Genomic DNA, 20167 nt, shown 5'->3' on the forward strand with positions numbered 1-20167 from the left:
TAAAGGCACAGAAAATTAGTTTGACATTGGAGTGCAGATGTTTAAAGTGACAGTGGCCAACAGGAGGCTTTGAAAGACACCACTCCCACTTGTAAGTTGAACAAGACATTTCAGATCACACCCCTGTTGTAATCTGCTGTTTGAGGAGTATTGAAGTTTTTGTCTCCCTCGTTGTCAGAATCCAGATTAAGAAAGATCAGGATCCAGTCTGTAGATTAAAATAAGTGTGGCTATATCTTCTCCCACTCAAACACACTCTCCATCTATCAGGATTTGAATAGAGGATTGACCTTATGAATATCAGTAAGACCAGTTTTGAACTGGAAAAGTGTTTTCACAGCTGAAACTCTGGCTTTAGATCTCCAGAGCAAGTGAGAGAACACTGGTCATTTAATAATATTGGATTGTGTGAATGGTAAGCAGCTTGCACAACTGATCTTCCCTTGAACACCTCACCAAAAGCCTCTCTAAAAGGCAAGGCGAGGCACACAGTGTTAGAAATGCCAATCGAAATATAAGCCAATCGCCAAATCGCACCTTAAACCTAGGTTATGAGCACCACAACAGAATGCCTAGGTGCTGTTCCTCCCCCAGTAATAATAATAATAATAATAATAATAATAATAATAAGTACCTGAATGAGTGTACTAAGATTTTGATTGAAAATAAGGGATTGCCAAATTTGCCCTATTACTACACCAGGAATGACATAGCACACATGATTAACCTGATGGCAAAATGGCCTACTCTGTGAGGACCATAACGCCTTACTCGTCACTTCTACCTAAGGAGTATTGCTACTTAAGGTCAAACACCTCATATAAAATTATCACTGTTGCCATGAGTGAAACTGAGGGAGAGGGCAAGGATATAGGCGTGCCAGCAGATTGTGAGTTAAGCGAGGTAAGAAGAATGCAGTGAAGTATGTCTTCTGGTTCCATAGAAAGGTGCCGTTGGGAAGGAAATAAAATAATACTGTCGCCACAAAGGTTGTTCTGGAACTAGAAGTAACCAGCAAATGCTTCTAAACAATGTTTTGCATTGGATTCCACTGTGGACAGCTGTGATGGTCCCATTCTATGGGTATAGCGGTGTTACAGCCAGCAGTGCTTCCAGTCAGGCTTATTTCAAGGACCTGAAGTGTACAGAATTCAAACATACAACTCTACCTGTGCATCTGGGTGACTTCATTTTCAGGCATAGTCAGTCATTAGAGAGTACCAGCAAGCTTGCTGCTGCAGCTCAAACTACATCTGTGATCACTGAGGATGATAGGAAAGAAATGGTTCAAGAAAAGGTGACTACTTGATGTGCTTCTGAACCTAGTGGGGGAGGATTTCTGAACATTCCCAGAATCACATGTTATTCAAGACAATGCTCAACAGAAAAGCAAATACAGTAACAATACCTAGGAAAGACAGATAATGTACTGCGTCCAATTTCTGAGCAGGATGACAAAGAGAAGGTGATTCACACATGCCAGAGTATCATCAATGTGCTAGAAGTGATAAAGTCGCACTGTTTGTATACAACCAAAGAAGTGCATGGAAACATCCTAGCAGAAGAACCTCTGATGCTCTGTGTGGCAGAGTTGAAGGACAATGAGAACTGATTTTTAAATTGATTCTTAATCTCAAGTAACAAAACATTCCCATACAAGGAAACTAGAGCTTAGTAGTTGTACAGAAAAGAAAGAAAAATAGGAGCTGATGGTGGTATTAGACGGTCTAAGCAAGGCAGTCAAATTAAAGTGTCTCTCCTTAAGGTTCTATGAGTCAGTGGAGGGTGAAACCATGTTCTGTTGTCTTAACAATGTTAATAAAAGGACACCATGTCATATAAAAGGTGTGAGTCTTCCCCCTGCCCCCGATAAATGTAAGATAATAGGGTTAATTTTGGGTCTGGTTGTAGCAATTGTCCCATCATTTGATTATTTGTTTGAAAAACTTCTTTCCTGAAAAGCGAATGATTTTTGGGCAAAACCACCACATGTGTGTTGTTGTTAATTTATTTTTGCATTTGCATACTACCCTTCATCTGCAGATCTCAGGGCTGTTCACAACATACTAGAGAGCCAGGTAAATTGCATTTCTGCCAGCAAAGGTTGAATGTGTTATGATCACTTCTCTATAGTCTTGCTAGGCACGTGTACCAGGAGACATGGGTGGCACTGTGGTCTAAATCACTGAGCCTCTTGAGCTTGCTGATCATAAGGTCAGCAGTTTGAATGTGCGTGATGGGGTGAACTCCTGTCTCTTTGTCCCAGCTCCTGCCAACATAGCAGTTTGAAAGCATACCAGCGCGAGTAGATAAATAGATACTGCTGCGGTGGGAAGGTAAATGGCATTTCTGTGTGCTCTGCCTTCCATCATGGTGTTCCATTGCACCGGAAGCTGTCTAGTCATGCTGGCCACATGACCTGGAAAAGCTGTCTGTGGACAAACACCGGCTCCCTCACCCTGAAAGCGGAGATGAGCGCCGCACCCCATAATTGAATTCAACTGGACTTAATTGTCCAGGGGTCCTTTACTTTGCCTATCTTTACAGCATTTTCTCAAGTTCTAATTGAGATTAATCCAAATGGTAGTTTATTCCAAATTTGTTCCCAGAGTTGTTTCTCTAATTTTTCTCCAAAGTCTTTCCCTGTTTTAGTCTTAATGAAGTGAGAGGAAGGGTAGCCAGTTGTGTGAGGATTTTATATAGTTGGGAGATGACCTTTCTCAGTGGATGAGTTGGTTGAGTTGAGTAGTTGCTCCAAACTGTTTAAGCTGCATAATGCTTGGGTCTTTATATTTGATTGATTTAGAAAATGTATAATCTGGTGTACCTCTAACCAGCCATATGATCTGTCTCCCAATGGAAAATAATAATTCTGGAGCTGTAAGGAGCTTTTGATTACTGTAGAAGTCTCTGAGTTTATATAATACCACTGTTTCTTACCTAGGAAATCAGCCTGATTTGGCTGCTTTGTGAAAGGAAGTGTTGAGTTATTGGGACTAAAGAGGGAATCAGAAGGTAGAAGTTCAGTCTCCATTACTTCCATATGGTAAAATCTGATTTTAGAAAGTGGTTAATAGCAGATTTGACCAAGGTAAAAAGCAGGACAGACAGTGGGCAGCCCTGCTTTGTGCCCCGACCAATGGGGAATGTCAAAGAGAGTTCCCCATTCACCAAAACATGGACCAGTGACTCATAGTATAAATTATAAAGCTTATCAACCCAGAATGCACTAATACCAAAGGAACATTGAATTGTAAAGATATATTGCCAGTTTAACCATTAAATCCCTTTACTGCACCCAGCATCAAGAAAACAGTAGGTTCTGGATGTGATTAACTCTAAAAAAATTGCATTGAATCCTTCTAATAGAGAAAGCTTTAAGAATCTGACTTGGTGATGGTGGACATAGTTGGGTGAAATTTTTGAAAGTCCACTGGCCATTATGCCTGTAAATAATTTAGCATCCACATTAATCAATGAAATAGGTTTATATAATTCAACTTGATCAAGTTCTTTCTGTGGTTTGGGTATGACTGTGATAAACAAGATATGCCAAGTTTCAGGAATTTGGCCTCTATTCTGTATGTCAAGAAACAATTTCAGAAGAAAATGTGAGATTTTTCTGTTTTGTTTTTCTGTTTTGGATTTCTGCTAAGAGTCTTATTAAATTTTGGATTCATTTTTTTTCTTCTAGGAAATTTGTGAAGATTTGGGAGTCCAATGGTTCAGATTTATAGAGTTTTGTATATATATATTTTTAATCCCGTAGAACTTATTTTTGTCTATGGATTCCCCCCCCCCCAATTTTAAGAGAGTGCATCACTTTTTGCTGTGTGTGACATGTTCTTAGAGGTGCTGTGCGTTTCCGAGGGAGCCAATCAATCCTCCTGAATGTCATGGAGCATTATGTAGCATATTCTCCGAGACATCATGACATGTGGGAGGAATACAATGACCTAAGGAACAAGAAGTCATTATGCAGTAAAAATAGGCAAATCGTTTGTCATATACAGATTTACACCTGTATAGAAACATACAAATTTGGCACTAAGCTTTCTGTAACCTTATGAAACTGGAACACAGAAATATTTTGGCAACTGAGCCAGTAAACATTTTCAGTGGATGTTCCCAGGAAACATGCTATCTTCTTGGAGACTCAATTTTACACTAAGTTATAATTTCTAAATAGTGTCTTGCAGCTTTTAAAACAATGAATCTGTGCATATAAAGCTCCCACATTCCTCAGTCTGGTCTATTTTCATTTACTTCTCACACATTATACTTCTGGAATTCTTGCAGGTCTTGGTGATAGCAACTTTAGCTAATAAATACTTTTCTCAGTAATTGACCATGTGTATGTAGATGTGTATGTGTATGTAGATATTTGCAGCTGATGTTGGTATATATGTTTACATGAATGTTGAATGTGTGTATAAATGTTTTTGTTTCTTGTCAGTTTCTAGAAGAGCACTGCAAAATGCTGAAAACAATTACAAAAATATGGCACAGGTTTGGAGTAAATCACTGATTGAACTTTGGCACCAGTTTGGAGTAAATCAAGACTGTGTTGGATTCTGAGTGGTGTTAACTAGGGGCCCTGGTTAGATATATCACTTACTGTACTTTGGGCGGGGGGCACGCACTGCAAAGTGTAGGGTTTGCCCTACAAAATGCTGCAAAGCAGCTGCAAAATGTTGATAGTGGTTTGGAGTAAATTGGACAGTGTTGGTTTCTTGGGTGATACCTATGACCCCCCGGTTTGAGTACCAATTACTCATTTTTTGAGGTGCTGCAAAACATAGGGTTTGCACTGCAAAACAATTGCAGCCGCTTGGCACCAGTTTGGAGTAAATAGGAGGAGAATGATGTATTTTGAATGGTGTTAATGACAAGCTCCGGGTTGATGTATCACTTACTATGCTTTGAGCATGCTTCAAAAAGATTGCAAAATTTTGGTGCCGGTTTGGAGGGGGTCCCAGATTTCAGGATTCATAATTAATGGAGCTGTTGGTACGAACAGTGTACTGTTTGGTCTTGGGCAATATAACCCAGTCCCGTAGCCTAGCATGTCATTGACAGACACTAAATAAATACATAAATAGTGTGACAGTCTGGCTCTTATGACTATCATTTCTTGCTGGGTCTTTTGCTGCTGTTTTTGCAACAGCAGGTGTGGGCGGCAATCTTCTGTGCTTTCCCCAAACCTTGTTCAAGGACAACTCTGATCAAAATGGTAATGTCTGACATTTGCTGTCCATGTATCTACACATAGCTATATCTGGAGGATGCTGTTCTCTGCATGGATGCTTGCTACTTGCATTTCGAAATTTTATTTGTGCATAAGGTGCCCATGAGTGTATTGGAAGAAGCACTTTTGCAGCTTGGTAGACTAAAAAACGGTTGTGCCAGATCACTACTGTTGCTGCTTATCGCCAGAACACCTGAACCTGGGTTTTGTAAATAGCTGCTCACATGATTCCCATGAGGAAATGTTGTCTTCAGGTGATCAGGTTGAAAAATTTTCTGTAAACTTGTAGGGAGTCTGGCTAGTAACGTCTAAGGACATACTGTCTGAACCTGCTCAGTTTTCACACCAGGTTTTCAAAAACAGGCCTAAGGGTTGGGAATGTTTCTTTTCTGCTATGCTGGCTGAAGAAAGACAATTCTCAGAAGTTCTTGGAAAGTTTGACCATAACCTTGGGCTGCTTTGGTTACTCACGTTCCCAGTTGGGGAATTAGACTGTGGATGAACTCAGTTCCAGATATTGGTGTGAATTTAGCACTACTTGTCATAAATAGAAAGGATGTTGCCAAGAGATCCGAATTTCAAGCTTTCATGGCTAATTAGCAGTGGAGCATTATGTTTTGCATGTTCACAGTTCTAGATTTAATACCTGACATGTCTACCAAAAGGATTCGGGGAATGGGAAATCTCTGTCTGAAATCTTGGGAGAGCTGATATCATATTCAGTTGAAAGCTTATTGGGCAGCTGAACTGGAAAGATTCCAGGAGAGCTGGTGCTAGTCAGAGTAAGCCATACTTGCTGAGTGTTCAGAATTGCAGGCCCAAAAGAGAGCCTGAGTTGAGTGGTTTGATGCAGGGATACCAAACAAGGATGTCAAAAACGCCAGAGTGGCCATTTCTAGTGCTTTATTAAAGAAAGGTGCAAACCAGGGGTCAGCAAGGCTTACTGGGCATGGGCCGGATCACACCCGCGGAGATCCTCTGTGGGCTGAACTGGTGCAGTTGGAAATTGCGCCTGCGCATGTCCACAGCGCCGGAAATCGCTTCTGCGCATACCCAGACGCCCGAAATCGCGCCTGCGCAGAAGCGATTTCCGGCATCTGGGCACGCACAGAAGTGATTTCTGGCACCGCAGACACGCGCAGACGTGATTTTCGGAGCCAGGGAAGAGAGTCACCGCGCCGTGCTGTGCCAGTTTAGCGCAGCGTGCGGGGACTCACCGAACGGGCAGCTCGGTTCGGGGGTGGCTCATAGGCCGGTTAAGTGACCCTCATGGGCCACTTCCGGCCCATGGGGCTTAGGTTGCCGACCTCTGGTGTAAACTTACTATGCAGCTTACAAAGCCTCAGTGGCTTTACAGACCTGGGACCGGACACCACAACAGTGAGAGGTTACTGTGATTTGTCCACAAGGTGCTAATTTGTATAATGTAAGCATTACTTATACAAACAACAACATAAGTAAGTTTGACCAGAACCTCCCATCAATCCACCTGACCTATGAGGGCATAGATGGCAAATATCCAAGGCTTAAAGATAGCTTCCCTCTCTGGGCCAAGAGCCCAGCATCCCAGGGCCCAGAGATAAGCATAGCATCAAAGCAAGCAAATATGATTATATATCAGCTCATTCTTGCAACAACTACCAGTTAAAGTAATTGTAGAGTTAACTTGACTATCCAGATGGTGTTTGCAGAGCTCCCAGAACATCTCGGCTTTGGTTCAACACATCTAGATGAACCAGTGGGCTGACAAAAAAAGGACTGTAGGTTCCCCCTCTGTTAGAGATGGCAGGCTCAGACTATGGTTGAATCAGAGTGGCTTGCTGAGGCCCCGCAGTTAGTGCATGGCAGAGGTGAGAGATGAGCATGAGATTTCCAGCTTAAAACATGCTCGCAGCTACTATAACACTTCAAATCATGTATAAACATAAAGTGACTCAGAAAACACATATATCCTCTGTTTTTAAAGACTTTTTTTAAAGAGTGGGACAGGTTTGTTTATTTTTTAAAAATCATCTCTACATTTTAGCACAAACTGCTAAAACCCCTGCCAACCCACTCCAGATATCTATCTCATGTAATTCCCATCCCCCTTGGCTTGGTGTTGCACCTTATGTAAATCAATACTACTAGAGTTTTTGAAATAATAATAGTCCTAAGGAAGACCTGATATCTGGGTACTGGAAGCATTTTGAATACCGTATTTTTCGCCCCATAGGACGCACTGGCCCATAGGACGCATTGAGTTTTTTGGGGGGGAAATAAAGGAAAAAAATTTTATTTCCCCCCCAGGCACTTGTGGTGCCGGCAGCGGGGAGAAGCGCTCTTCTCCCCGCAGCCCGCCTTCAGACCAGGTCCGGGGACAGCGGGAAGGCGCGCTGCGCCTCCCAGCTGTCCCCGGAGCTTGCGGGGCAGGCAGCGGGGAGAAGCGCTCTTCTCCCTGCTGCCCGCCTTCAGACCAGGTCCGGGGACAGCGGGGAGACGCGCTGCGCCTCCCCGCTGTCCCCGGAGCTTGCGGGGCAGGCAGCGGGGAGAAGCGCTTTTCTCCCTGCCGCCCGCCCTCAGACCAGGTCCGGGGATAGCGGGGAGACGCGCTGTGCCTCCCCGCTGTCCCCGGAGCTTGCGGGGCAGGCAGCGGGGAGAAGCGCTCTTCTCCCTGCCGCCCGCCTTCAGACTAGGTCCGGGGACAGCGGGGAGACGCGCTGCACTTCCCCACTGTCCCCGGAGCTTGCGGGGCTGGCGGCGGGGTCTCCCCACCGTCAGCCTCCAAACCACTTCGGGAGACAGCGGGATGGCGGCGTTCCGCCTCCCTCTGTCCCCCGACCTTGTGGGGCTGGCGCTGGGGCTCTCCCCTCTCACTCTGCAGGCTTCAGCGAAAGCCTGCATTCGCCCTATAGGACGCACACACATTCCCCCTTCATTTTTGGAGGGGAAAAAGTGCGTCCTATAGAGCGAAAAATACGGTATCTCTTTTAAGGCCATTGTGTACAAGAATACCAGGTGAAATAACACACTTAAATGTATTTCACCACCCATTTCAAATTAAGGCACATGTGTTTACCTGTAGGATGTGTTCCAAATTCTGCTTATTAGACACAAGTCCAAAATTTGGAGGTCATTAACATGCTTAACCAGTCCTTTACTGTCACCTTCTAATCAGTATGTAAATCAAGAAACCGGTGTGTTGTGCTCACCTGACTAAGAATCTCTGGACTCTGCCTGAGCACTGGCCTATTTTTAGCTAGGGGGGAATTACGGTAGTTGTTTATCGACACGGTCATATGACAATATTAACTAGTGGGACGTGACACATGGCCACCAGCTGATTCCTCCGTCTTATGTAGGTCAGAGTTGTGAGGACAAAGTTAGTTTGCCTTGATGAAAGGATATGTTGGATCTTCAGACCATATTCTCTTGTATGCTGCTTGCTTGTTTCCTGAATTTACATTTCACTCTGTTTCAAAGACTCGATGGATGTTAACGCTTCCTTATTCTTTTCTCCAGTATCCCTCTGAGGTAGGTCACTAGTTTTCCCCATTCTACAGGTAGAGAAACTCAGGTTAAGTAGCGTGCCAAGGAAACAAGTGAATTCTCAAGGCCGATCCTGATCTTGTTTCAAAAGTCTCACATGCTTCATTTCACTCTACTATGTTGTCTCCTATACAAGTATGGAGGCTGTGGGAGAAGGATGGGACTTGTGTGTAGGAATTAGTTGTAATTACTTCTGCCTACGTGTGTCTGAAAACAAGCGTTGATTATTGGATCACTTGAGATTGGCTCTTTTACAATGTGTCGGCTAATCAGATTAGACTTCATTAGAAAGGCACATAAATAAAATTCTTCTGAGGTCACTGGTCCTCCACCCCCCTGGCTGTAAGTGTATATGAAGAGCGAATCAGAGTCCAATAACCTGTTTGGGGTTTGGAACGGCTTGAATTTCTGGAGTTTAAGGGATTACAGGGAAATTTTGCTGTCTCTCCTGATGAAAACTGAATTGAAAATGATACACCGAGTTTAGAGCTGTGTTAGTGCTCTATGCCAGAAAGAAATCTTAAGTTCTGTCTTAAAGAAATGTGTAAAATCAGTTCTGCACATTATGTAGATTTGCATTCATGCCTATGATCCTTCTGCAGACTGCTTGGCCGATAGTGCAGTAGTTCAGTTTATCTTTTGATTTCTAGTTACGGCTTTTTGGTTTCGTCCAAGGATAAGATTGATAAGGGACAGGAGCCCTGGAAAAGACTGTGAAGGGAGGATATGGAGCATGGAAACTTCTCTTCCCTCTCCCGTACAGTCAGCCACCCCCCATCCAGGCCTCAACTTGAACCTTCCACAGAACATAGAATATTCTCTCAGTTCCTCTCTGCAGTTCAAGCCTAATAGTTTGCTTTACTTGAAAATGAAAAGTGAGAGACTTAGGAATCCCATCTGGTATGTCAGCTTGGGGAAAACACACTGTTTGGTTCGTGTACCACTTTGAGGTCTGCCGTCTGCCCCCAAAATCAAGTATATAAAATTTATGGAATGAATGAAAGAATGCATCTAATCTTCATACTGCATGTTTGGCACCTTGTATGGACCCCAGGCTGTTGCGGAAAGGTTGACTGCACAAATGTGGGGGTCTACAGATGGTTCCCCACCCCAATCCCGAACAAGCTCTGTGGCTTGGTTGGTCTTGACTTGGGAGGGACTGTTTCCATTCCGCGCTTCCCTCTGTGTCCCCCCCCCCATTTAGTTAACTGATTAACCTGCTGTTATAAAGTGTGGTGGTATTAAAAATGTGGATTGTGATGTGCTTTGTGGAGTGCTTTCCTCTGCAGCTCAGTTTGCAGTTTTTAAAAGTGTTCTCTTGCCTGCAAGCACAGTTGCTTTTAATGTGTCATGTGTTTAAGTGAGTGTTTTATCCTCAGTTCTGCCTTATTTTTACATCTGAACTTCCTAGAGAGCATCTTCGCACTTTCCTTTTCAACACTAATAGATCAGCACTAATAGAAAATTAGGTCACCTCAGGTACCTGTGCTCTTGGCATGTTTACTAAGCTATTAGGTTCAGAGGCTGTTTGAGTTAATTGACTTGTACTCCAAGACGGTAATGCTTTAGTTTTGCAGATGTTGCTAAACAGAGGTGTTTGACCAAGGAGGTAAAGCTAACTTAACTCTTCAGCAGCTTTAACTCTGTTTTTTGTGTGTCACCTAGCCTGAAAAAGTGCAGTCCATGGCACAAAGTGAACATATGGAAGGTTCTATCAGCTCACGTTTTGGTAGCAGCAAATCATTAGCCTCACTTCACATATTCCTGAGAGTGAGAAGAGAATATTGGAGGATAAACCCTGAATTCCTAGGACACTTGCTGGTGTTGGTTGTTTGTGGACCAGGCCAGGGGCAGCCTGGGGAGGCGTGTTGCAGGGTTGGGGGAGAGATCAGTTTTAAGTTTTAAAAGGTTTCCTTGGTTGGTTGCCTGGAGGCCTGGAATAATTAGTCCCTGACCCACAGATCCGAAGTGCTACTTTAGGCAAACCCAAGTTGGATGGATATTTGAGGTGGGGTTTTTTGTGATTGACCTGTAGGAGGGTCTGGAAATAGAGATATGGGGCACATATGCTGTTATTTCTAACAGCAATCTTCTGAGGTAGGTTAGTTACAGCAATTACTAGCCCAAGGCCGCCAAGATCATGTTTGAATGGAACTGAAGACCAGGGTTTAACATTAATACATTTGGACACCTGCCAGCTATACCACACTGGTCTTCAATTAGCCCATGAGACAAGCCTCCCCATCCCATGCCATATCCCATAGTGCTTTTGTAGGTCCCCTTAGTTTGAAAGCAGTTTTCCCTGTGAAGTCAATGTGTTAATGGACTGAGAGAACCAAATGCTGAAACTAAGCAAGTATAGTTTTTCTTTTTTCTTTTAAAAAGGGGCAGGTTACCGTGGAAGGCAGGGGGTTACAGACCTTTGAGAAAGGTCTGGTTCTTTGTATCATTTGGGTCAGAGAGGTGAACTGGGTATAAATTAATGTTTTTTTTATTAAGTAATGATACTTTCCCATGCTTGGAAAGAACCTGCATTTGGCAGTGCCCATCTTCTTTGTTACTGTGGTACGTAATCCTCGAGTTCTTCTGGAAATGACTCTTGACTTGCACACCAGAGTGGGCATATTGTCTGGTAGATGAAGGGAACCTGGTAGATGAAGGGAACGCAGTGGATGTAGCCTACCTTGATCTCAGCAAGGCGTTTGACAGGGTGCCCCATGATATTCTTGTAAAGAAGCTGGTAAAATGCTGTCTTGACTATGCTACCACTCAATGGATTTGTAACTGGCTGACTGACCGAACCCAAAGGGTGCTCATCAATGGTTCCTCTTCATCCAGGAAAAGAGTGACTAGTGGGGTGCCACAGGGTTCTGTCTTGGGCCCGGTCTTATTCAACATCTTTATCAACGACTTGGATGATGGACTCAAGGGCATCCTGATCAAATTTGCAGATGACACCAAACTGGGAGGGGTGGCTAACACCCCAGAGGACAGGATCACACTTCAAAATGACCTTGACAGATTAGAGAACTGGGCCAAAACAAACAAGATGAATTTTAACAGGGAGAAATGTAAAGTATTGCACTTGGGCAAAAAAAATGAGAGGCACAAATACAAGATGGGTGACACCTGGCTTGAGAGCAGTACATGTGAAAAGGATCTAGGAGTCTTGGTTGACCACAAACTTGACATGAGCCAACAGTGTGACGCGGCAGCTAAAAAAGCCAATGCAATTCTGGGCTGCATCAATAGGAGTATAGCATCTAGATCAAGGGAAGTAATAGTGCCACTGTATTCTGCTCTGGTCAGACCTCACCTGGAGTACTGTGTCCAGTTCTGGGCACCACAGTTCAAGAAAGACACTGACAAACTGGAACGTGTCCAGAGGAGGGCAACCAAAATGGTCAAAGGCCTGGAAACGATGCCTTATGAGGAATGGCTAAGGGAGCTGGGCATGTTAGCCTGGAGAAGAGGAGGTTAAGGGGTGATATGATAGCCATGTTCAAATATATAAAAGGATGTCACATAGAGGAGGGAGAAAGGTTGTTTTCTGCTGCTCTAGAGAAGCGGACACGGAGCAATGGATCCAAACTACAAGAAAGAAGATTCCACCTAAACATTAGGAAGAACTTCCTGACAGTAAGAGCTGTTCGACAGTGGAGTTTGCTGCCAAGGAGTGTGGTGGAGTCTCCTTCTTTGGAGGTCTTTAAGCAGAGGCTTGACAACCATATGTCAGGAGTGCTCTGATGGTGTTTCCTGCTTGGCAGGGGGTTGGACTCGATGGCCCTTGTGGTCTCTTCCAGCTCTATGATTCTATGATTCTATTGGTGGGGTGAGACATCTCAGGCAAAAAACAGTGGGAAGCAGTAATGTGATAAGTGAATGTCAGGATACTTGACCTGTAATCACCAGCTCACAGTGCTTAGAATCATTGAATTTTATTAGAATGCACCCCGAGGGGCCCCTAGTTCATACCCCTTCCATGCAGGAATCTCAACTAAAGCATCCATGACACATGGCCATTCAACCTCCAATGAAGGAGTGTCCACCACCTTCCAGTGGAGGCCATTCCACTGTCAAATAGCCATAACTTTCTTAAGGAGATAAGCAGAAGAGCTTATGTACTGCATTTATATCCCACCTTTTCCCCCAAGGAGTACATGGTTCACTCCCCTCCTCAGTTGTAGGGATTAACGACCCTGTAAGGTAGTTAAGAGGCTTTGACTGGCCCAAGGTCACCCAGGGAGCTTCATGACTGAGTGTGGGGATTTGAACCCTGATCGCCCATGTCGTAATCTAACCACTACATCACACTGGCTTTCTAGAATACTTCTGCTATGGGGCAGCGATATAAATTAAGTAGGTAAATAAATATGGGGAAAGCAATATGTCACTTAGAGAAGGAGCTGAAATATTTCCCTTGAAGCTTGAATTTGTTTTATTCTGGATTGTTTGATTTGACGTTTTAATGTGTTTGCAAACTGCTTTGAGATTGTTTCTTTAAAACATTGAGCAGAACTGAAATGAAATTAACAACAACAACAACAAGTTTCACGGGGGGCGGGGTGGGAATGGCGCCTAGACATACTGTTGTGGTGACTGTAACCTAGATTTAAGACGACATTTGGCAATTAGTTTATATATCTGGTTTCTAACACTGAGAAGATCTAATCAAACAGGGTCTGTTTACCTGGTTTTGGGCCCAGAGTAGCCAGGACTGAATGATAATCAGCTGGAATAAGAGTTCTGTATTTTATATTTACACTGTATTGTTTGCTGAGAGTTAGAATAAGAAAAGTAGCTTTGTAATTTTGTATGTGTAATTGGTGAAAAGGAATGAAAAATGGCTGCAGAGAAAGCCACTTCCGGCCTGCCCAGGAGGTGGGGTTGCGGGCTTGACGCCCACCCCACGAGAGCGGGGGCTGATTGCAGCCCCCACGAGAGCAGGGGAATCCCGGCCGGGTCTGCCCCCCCCCAGCCAGCCAATCGGCTGGCTGGGGGGGCATGGCCTGCCCTATTTAGGGCCGGCGCAGAGGGGGCTCGCGCTCTTTTCGCCAGCTAGCCTCACGTTTTCCCACCCTCCCTCCCTTTAGGTAGGCTTTAGGTAGGTTTGACTTTGCTATGGACTTCGGTCTGTCGCCGCAAGGGGCATGGTAGGAATTTTTCCCAAATTTGTACAAATTTGGCAATTTGTAGCCTTTTGGTTTTTCGCCTACCTCGTAGCAAATCGTCACAACTTTTCGGCATTGGCGGTAGGCATTGGTAAGAAGGGGTTAAGAGGATGTGTGTGTGGGGGGGGAGGAACGCCATCACCTCCCCCCAGTGAGCGAAGGGTGGTCCGTTAAAGGACTCCGGGGGGCGTGGCCCTGTCCGAAGCCTATGGAGGTGTGGGCCAAAGGCACGCCCCAGAGCGGTGACCCGGTGGATCTCCTAGTCGACGTGCCTCGGCAGGAGACTCCCCCGATATAGTGTTAACCCTTCCCCATGTCTCCAGCAAATGGGCTGGAGCCGTATAGTCGTTAGGACCAATGCCTAAGCCAATGCCTCTCATTCCTGAATTCAATAAAGTTGTGGCCTAATTCGCCCAATTAACCTTAAATTATGGTGTCTCATGTCTTTATTTATCCTGGTGGGGGGCGGGAACTCGCCACGCAAACACTCTCATCTTCAATATAAATATCTTTGGCACTCTCATGTTAGCTGATGGGGAGCATTTTGCCAACTGACTGAGAATTAACTGAACAAATCTGAATCATTAGCTGCCTCCATGCTCCTGCAACAGGACATAGGGCTACCCTCTAAAAGGGCACTTCCAGGAAGGCTTCCAATTACACAAGGAATCAGATTCCACACTGATGGTAAATTCCCAGATTCTACATACTCTTACTTCTACACCAATCTCACACAATTTTTATATCTTTTTTCTCATAAATATTTACTAGGCATTCTATTTGGGTAGTAAATAAGGCACAGCTTAGCTTTGTGTAAGGGGTGTGTGCTGACATGCAGTAGTTCATTATTTTCATCCTGTGACAGCAAAGAAGATGAAAGATCCTGCAAATAATTCAGCGTAATAGGATGCCTGCAAGCCTCTCACAACTTGCCTCCTCTCTCTCTCTCTCTCTCTGTGTGTGTGTGTGTGTGTCTTTCTCGTGCACGCACGCTGTTTTGAGGAGCCAGAGTATGAACATTTCTTCAAACTGATTTCAGAACAGAGACCGCTTTTGCTGCTGTTCTCTGTTCCCTGAAAAGAGAAGCTAGAAGACACTGCAGCCTGTTACAGAACACGCTGGCAACCCCCACTGAAAGCACCAGGCTAAGGAACCCTCTCCAGTTATTTCTACTGGAAAAGGGCACCGTGCTTCAATATTTAATCAAAATAATAATGTAATCCATTTATAAATTGGGGTTCTCCCTTAAACTCTGATAACAAAACAATGTCTGAACAAATTTCTGTTAGGAAAAAAATGATCCAAGTCTGAGAACTGTACCTAGATAATCAAATCTAGATGATGTCTGGCCCAGGACAAAGCGATATCTGTATTTTTAGGACTGTGACACAATTAAAAGAAATGATAATGTCCATCGATCTAACTGAATCTGACTGCAGCTTGAAAAAAAGTTAATGCTGTAGAAAAAAAACCTGTTTCTGGATGGTACATGTATGTCTCCCAGAAGAAGCCATCCTCATCACAAGATGCTCACCATCTATGTTTTTTTGTGTACTTCTCTTGCTATGTGTTGCATGGCTACCAGGAAATTGTTTTCCGCTATCATGAAGGTTTACAAGATTAAACCACAAAGTAATACAATAAACTAAACTCAAACCCAAACAACAGAATGAAAAAAAAAAGAACCAGAAAAGTAGAGTAGTGGGAGGGTAAGAAGTCCCCTTGAGATAAGCTTTTTTTGGGGGGGGGAACATTGTTAAGCCTTTTGGGGAGAAATTTAAAAAAATCCAGACATTTAAGTGATTGTCTGAAATTCCCCCCGGACACTAATTCTGGCATTGGAATCCCAGACATGTCCAGGAAAATCCGGATGTATGGCAACCCTACTTTGAGAGATCCCCCCGCTAGAACACATCCCACCCCTCTGATCCCTTCCAGCAGCCAGAGCAGATTTGCAGGATCAAAGCAGTCAGTGGAACAAATATGTTTGAGCAGCCAGAAAGTATGGTGTTCAAGAGTTTAATTTATCCACTGTATTTTGAAATCCTGAGTAACAAATCCTAAGCAGTTTATGGCAGAAGGGGAAAATCTGGCAAGAGAAAAGCTGGCAGTGGCAGGTGATTTTTAAATTCAAAATACACACAGTGAGAACAGAGGAGCATTGCCATCTAGTGGTAGGAGGGGAAATGATGCAGGAGATTGGAGCGTGACACGAAAAAGCAGGACTGTCAGGAGCCAAGCTGTGTCTCTGGAATTACAAAATCAGTTCCATGTCCTCACCTCAGACACCAGTTCCTGGCCAGAGGAGCAAGTACAGTGGTTACAGGCCTCAGAACACACCAAGTGGAAGATAGTGTACAGAACGATTCCTGCAGTCCCCAGAGGAGAGATGTGTGGTGACTCCCAATGGAGGGAGACAGAGGCAGCAGTGTGAGGATGAATGACTCCTGGTTTCAGTTGTCTCTACATGAATGCCCAGAGTATGGAAAACAAGCAAGAAAAACTTGAACTCTTAATACAGGATGGCAAACATGCCCTAATACTGAAAGCTGGTGAAATGAGACTCATGACCATAGCTGTCAACTTTTCCCTTTTCTTGTGAGGAATGCTATTCGGAATAAGGGAATTTCCCTTTAAAAAAAGGGAAACGTTGACAGCTATGCTCATGACTGGAATGTAGAAATTGGGGGGTACAACTCACTCAAACAAAAAAGAACGAACAGGAAAGGAGCAGGAGTAGCATCATATATAAAGGATGTGCATGCTTGTGAAGAAATTCATGCCCTGGAGCATGGAAGGCAGATTGGAAGTATATGGGTAAAAATTGTAGGAGAGGAAAACAGCAGTGACCTTACTGTGGGTGTCTGCTCATAGACCTCCAAGCCAGATTGAGGACTTGGATGATTCCTTCCGAGAGCAGATTACCAAGCATTCAAAAAGAGTGATATAGTAGTCATGACAGACTTCAATTACTCCAATATCTATTGGAACTCATACTCTGCCAAGAATGAAAGGTCCAACAAGTTCCTCAGTTGTCTCGCTGACAATTTTGTTTCCCAGAAGCAGGTCATCTCTCTTTGATCCGGTGCTCACCAACAGGAAGGAAAGAAGTGAAAGTACAGGGAACCTTGGGAAGAAGTGATTATATCCTCCTGGGTTTCATTATACAGTGGTACCTCAGGTTACATACGCTTCAGGTTACAGACTCCGCTAACCCAGAAATAGTACCTCTGGTTAAGAACTTTGCTTCAGGATGAGAACAGAAATTGCACAGCGGGCAGCGCGGCAGAAGCAGGAGGTCCCATTAGCTAAAGTGGTGCTTGAGGTTAAGAACGGACCTCCAGAACAAATTAAGTATGTAACCAGAGGTACCACTGTACACAGCCAAGGGAAAACTGAGTGTAGTTGGACATGCACTAGACTTTAAGAAGGCCAATTTCAAAAAGCTTAAGGAACTGCTTAAGCTTAAGGAACTGTTAGAAACTTAGATATATAAGCTAATCACCAAATAATGGCACCTTAAACCTGGGTTACAGTTGCCACAAAGGAATGTCTAGTTGCTTTTCTTTTCCTGAATTGGATTTGTTGTTGTTAATTTCACTTCTATACCACTTTGTATTTCAAAGAAAAAATCTCAAAGTGGGTTACAACACATTAAAGCCATAAATAAAGCAATCCAGAATAAAACATCGACAAGGCATCTCTACAGATCGGCTGGTTGGCTGGCGCACAGCAGTGTCTTTTGAACACTGAATGTAAGGTGAATGAGGGTCTGGACCCTTGGAATATGTGCAATTTTGCATTCTACTTCCTAACTTGAGCTGGTTTATTGGCCTCATTCCATTATGCCTGAAGCATTCAACCTGAACTCCCTGCCTTTGGCAGAGACATGATCATGGCTCAGTGATGCTACCAGAGTGCTGGCTATACACCTTACTCTTGAAATGAGGCATCCATTGGAAAGGAATGGGATCTTCCAGGACATTCCTTTCTCGCAAGACAATAATCTCTCATTAATGAATCGAATCACCAGATGCCATCCTTTTGTACATAAAACCATAATTTTCATGCCATTGATAGGTAACCCAACCCAGTTTTAAGTTGAGCTGTGCTGCCAAATAATTGTGCTTAGCAGAATCCATTAACAGGGCACATGAACCGAAACTTGGCTAGTAATTTAAAACCAGTGTGAAATTCAGTCATACCATCTCTGCTGCTTCTTAGTCTTTGTGTCGCTGTCCCTTTGCTTGCCAGGCTCACAGTGCTGCAGTGATAGCAGAGGTCATAACTGATGAAATGTCTCTGTATAGGCAAAGCAATCATATGCCCCTTGGCTGCTCCTTTTACTCCTTTACCCAGACCCTCCTGTCGCTAACCCTCCTTTTCCAACTTCCATGTCCCTACCACCCATTACTTCCTCTGGACACTGTCTACTTTGTTCCCTCTCTTTTCTTTACCATATTTCTAGATCAGGGGTTCCCAAACTGCAGTCCACAGACCATTCACACTTCATTCAGGTGATCCATGCCATGATTTGTGGCTGAAGACATGAAACGGCACACCCATCACATTAAATACTCATATTGATTTTAATTATATTTCTCTTGCTTCTTTTGTTTCTTACATTTTGTATTTTATTGTATTACAGTTTGAATTCCATAAAATTGTAATGCACAGTGTGTTACAGGTCCTAAACAACAGGCAGAAAAACCATTAAGTGGTCCACCATGACGCCCAGCAGTTTTCAAGTGGACTGTGGGTGGGAAGTTTGGAAACCACTGTTCTAGATCATTCTCCCTAGTTTTTCTTCCACCTCCCAAATAAAATTCTACTTGTCTTAAGCACTGTGAAATTCCTCCTGGGATTTAATTTCTCCTTGTTGCCCTTTCATGCCTTGATTCCCCCTCTCTTACCCTACCTTCAGGTTCTTCCTCCTCCTCCTTGCTTATTAAACGTACTAGTCACTTTTTGCCATGGGAACTCAAAGCGACTTACAACATTTTAATCAAAAAACAAAACCAACACATACATCTAAACTGGCATTTTAAAAATGCAATTGTTAAATGTTTGTTTCCCCACTGTGCACCTTCATATAGCTTTCTTTTCCTCGGGGCTCCATTAGCTTCTCTACCTGCTCTCAGGGCCATCAAAATTTTCAACATAACCCTGCAATGTTTTAATCCCAACTAACCAACACCCTTTTCCTCATGGAAGGTGGACCGTGAGCTGCTCTGAACTGTCCTAGCCATTGCACCAATCAGCCAATCATTGTCAAGGTGTCACCATGATTGGCAGTTAGCATCAGGGAATGAGCAAGCTAGTTCACGCTGTGAGGAGGGAGTTTTTCCAAGACAAGTAGAGTCCCTTGGTTTTGTGAAGATCTTTGTTTATCATCTGCTTCCTTTTCCTTTTCACATGATTGGGGCTTTAAGCTTACGCCCAAAAGGGTGTGCAACTTATTCCGTGCCCCCGTGACCAATTTATTGAGAACCATTACTTTTGTTTGGTAACAGTCTTCTGACAGCTCTGGACATTTAGTTCCCAACTAACTTTGTGTTGGTTTGTGACCCTTTTCTTCAGGCGAGTCATTTTGCCTTGTGTCCTTGTATATGTACAGAAAAAGCAGAACATTAATTTCCTAATCATGCGTTTGTCTGTAAGCAGATATGATGTAGGAGTTACCGTATTTTTCGCTCTATAGGACACACTTTTCCCCCTCCAAAAATTAAGGGGAAATGTGTGTACATCCTATGGGGCGAATGCAGGCTCCTTGGCTTCAGCGAAAGCAACGCGAAGCCTCCAAAGCGCAGAGGGAGCGCTCCCTCCATGCTCCGGAGGCTACGCGTTGCTTTCGCTGAAGCCTGGAGAGCTGAAGCCTGGATAGCCGCCTGAAGCCTTCGGAGCGCAGCGCGAGTTCCCACTGCGCTCCGGAGGCTTCAGGTTCCTTTTGCTGAAGCCGGGAGAGCAAGACTCTCCTGGCTTCAGCAAAAGGAACCTGAAGCCTCTGGAGCACAGCAGGAGTTCCCGCTGTGCTTCGGAGGCTTCGGGTTGCCTTCACTGAAGCCTGGAGAGCGAGAGGGGTCGGTGCACACCGATCCCTCTTGCTCTCCAGGCTTCGCTTCGCTGGAGAGGCGCTGCACAGTTTTCCCTCTCTGCGCAGTGCCCCTTCAGCGAAGCGGGAAGAGAAATGGAAGGGGCTCCGTTTCTCTTGCCGCTTCGC

General features: G+C 44.1%; 2 protein-coding genes across 8 annotated transcripts in view; one reads left to right on the forward strand and one right to left on the reverse strand.

The window, feature by feature from the left end:
* The window catches only part of FAM131C (family with sequence similarity 131 member C), a 569848-nt gene that overhangs the window by 437858 nt on the left and 111823 nt on the right, over window positions 1-20167 (reverse strand). The window lies entirely within an intron of this gene.
* The window catches only part of SPEN (spen family transcriptional repressor), a 78290-nt gene that overhangs the window by 26095 nt on the left and 32028 nt on the right, over window positions 1-20167 (forward strand). The window contains exon 1 of one of the 7 annotated variants that reach the window (XM_083629154.1): window positions 8547-8761. The exons of the other annotated variants lie outside the window; for them this stretch is intronic. The gene's annotated coding sequence lies outside the window, so the exon portion shown is untranslated. Of the gene's footprint in view, window positions 1-8546; window positions 8762-20167 lie in introns of those variants that run through there. 7 annotated transcript variants of the gene reach the window in all.

Source organism: Podarcis filfolensis (genome assembly GCF_964270895.1).
Source record: "Podarcis filfolensis genome assembly, chromosome: 8".
In the NCBI taxonomy this organism is placed as follows: Eukaryota; Metazoa; Chordata; class Lepidosauria; order Squamata; family Lacertidae; genus Podarcis; species Podarcis filfolensis.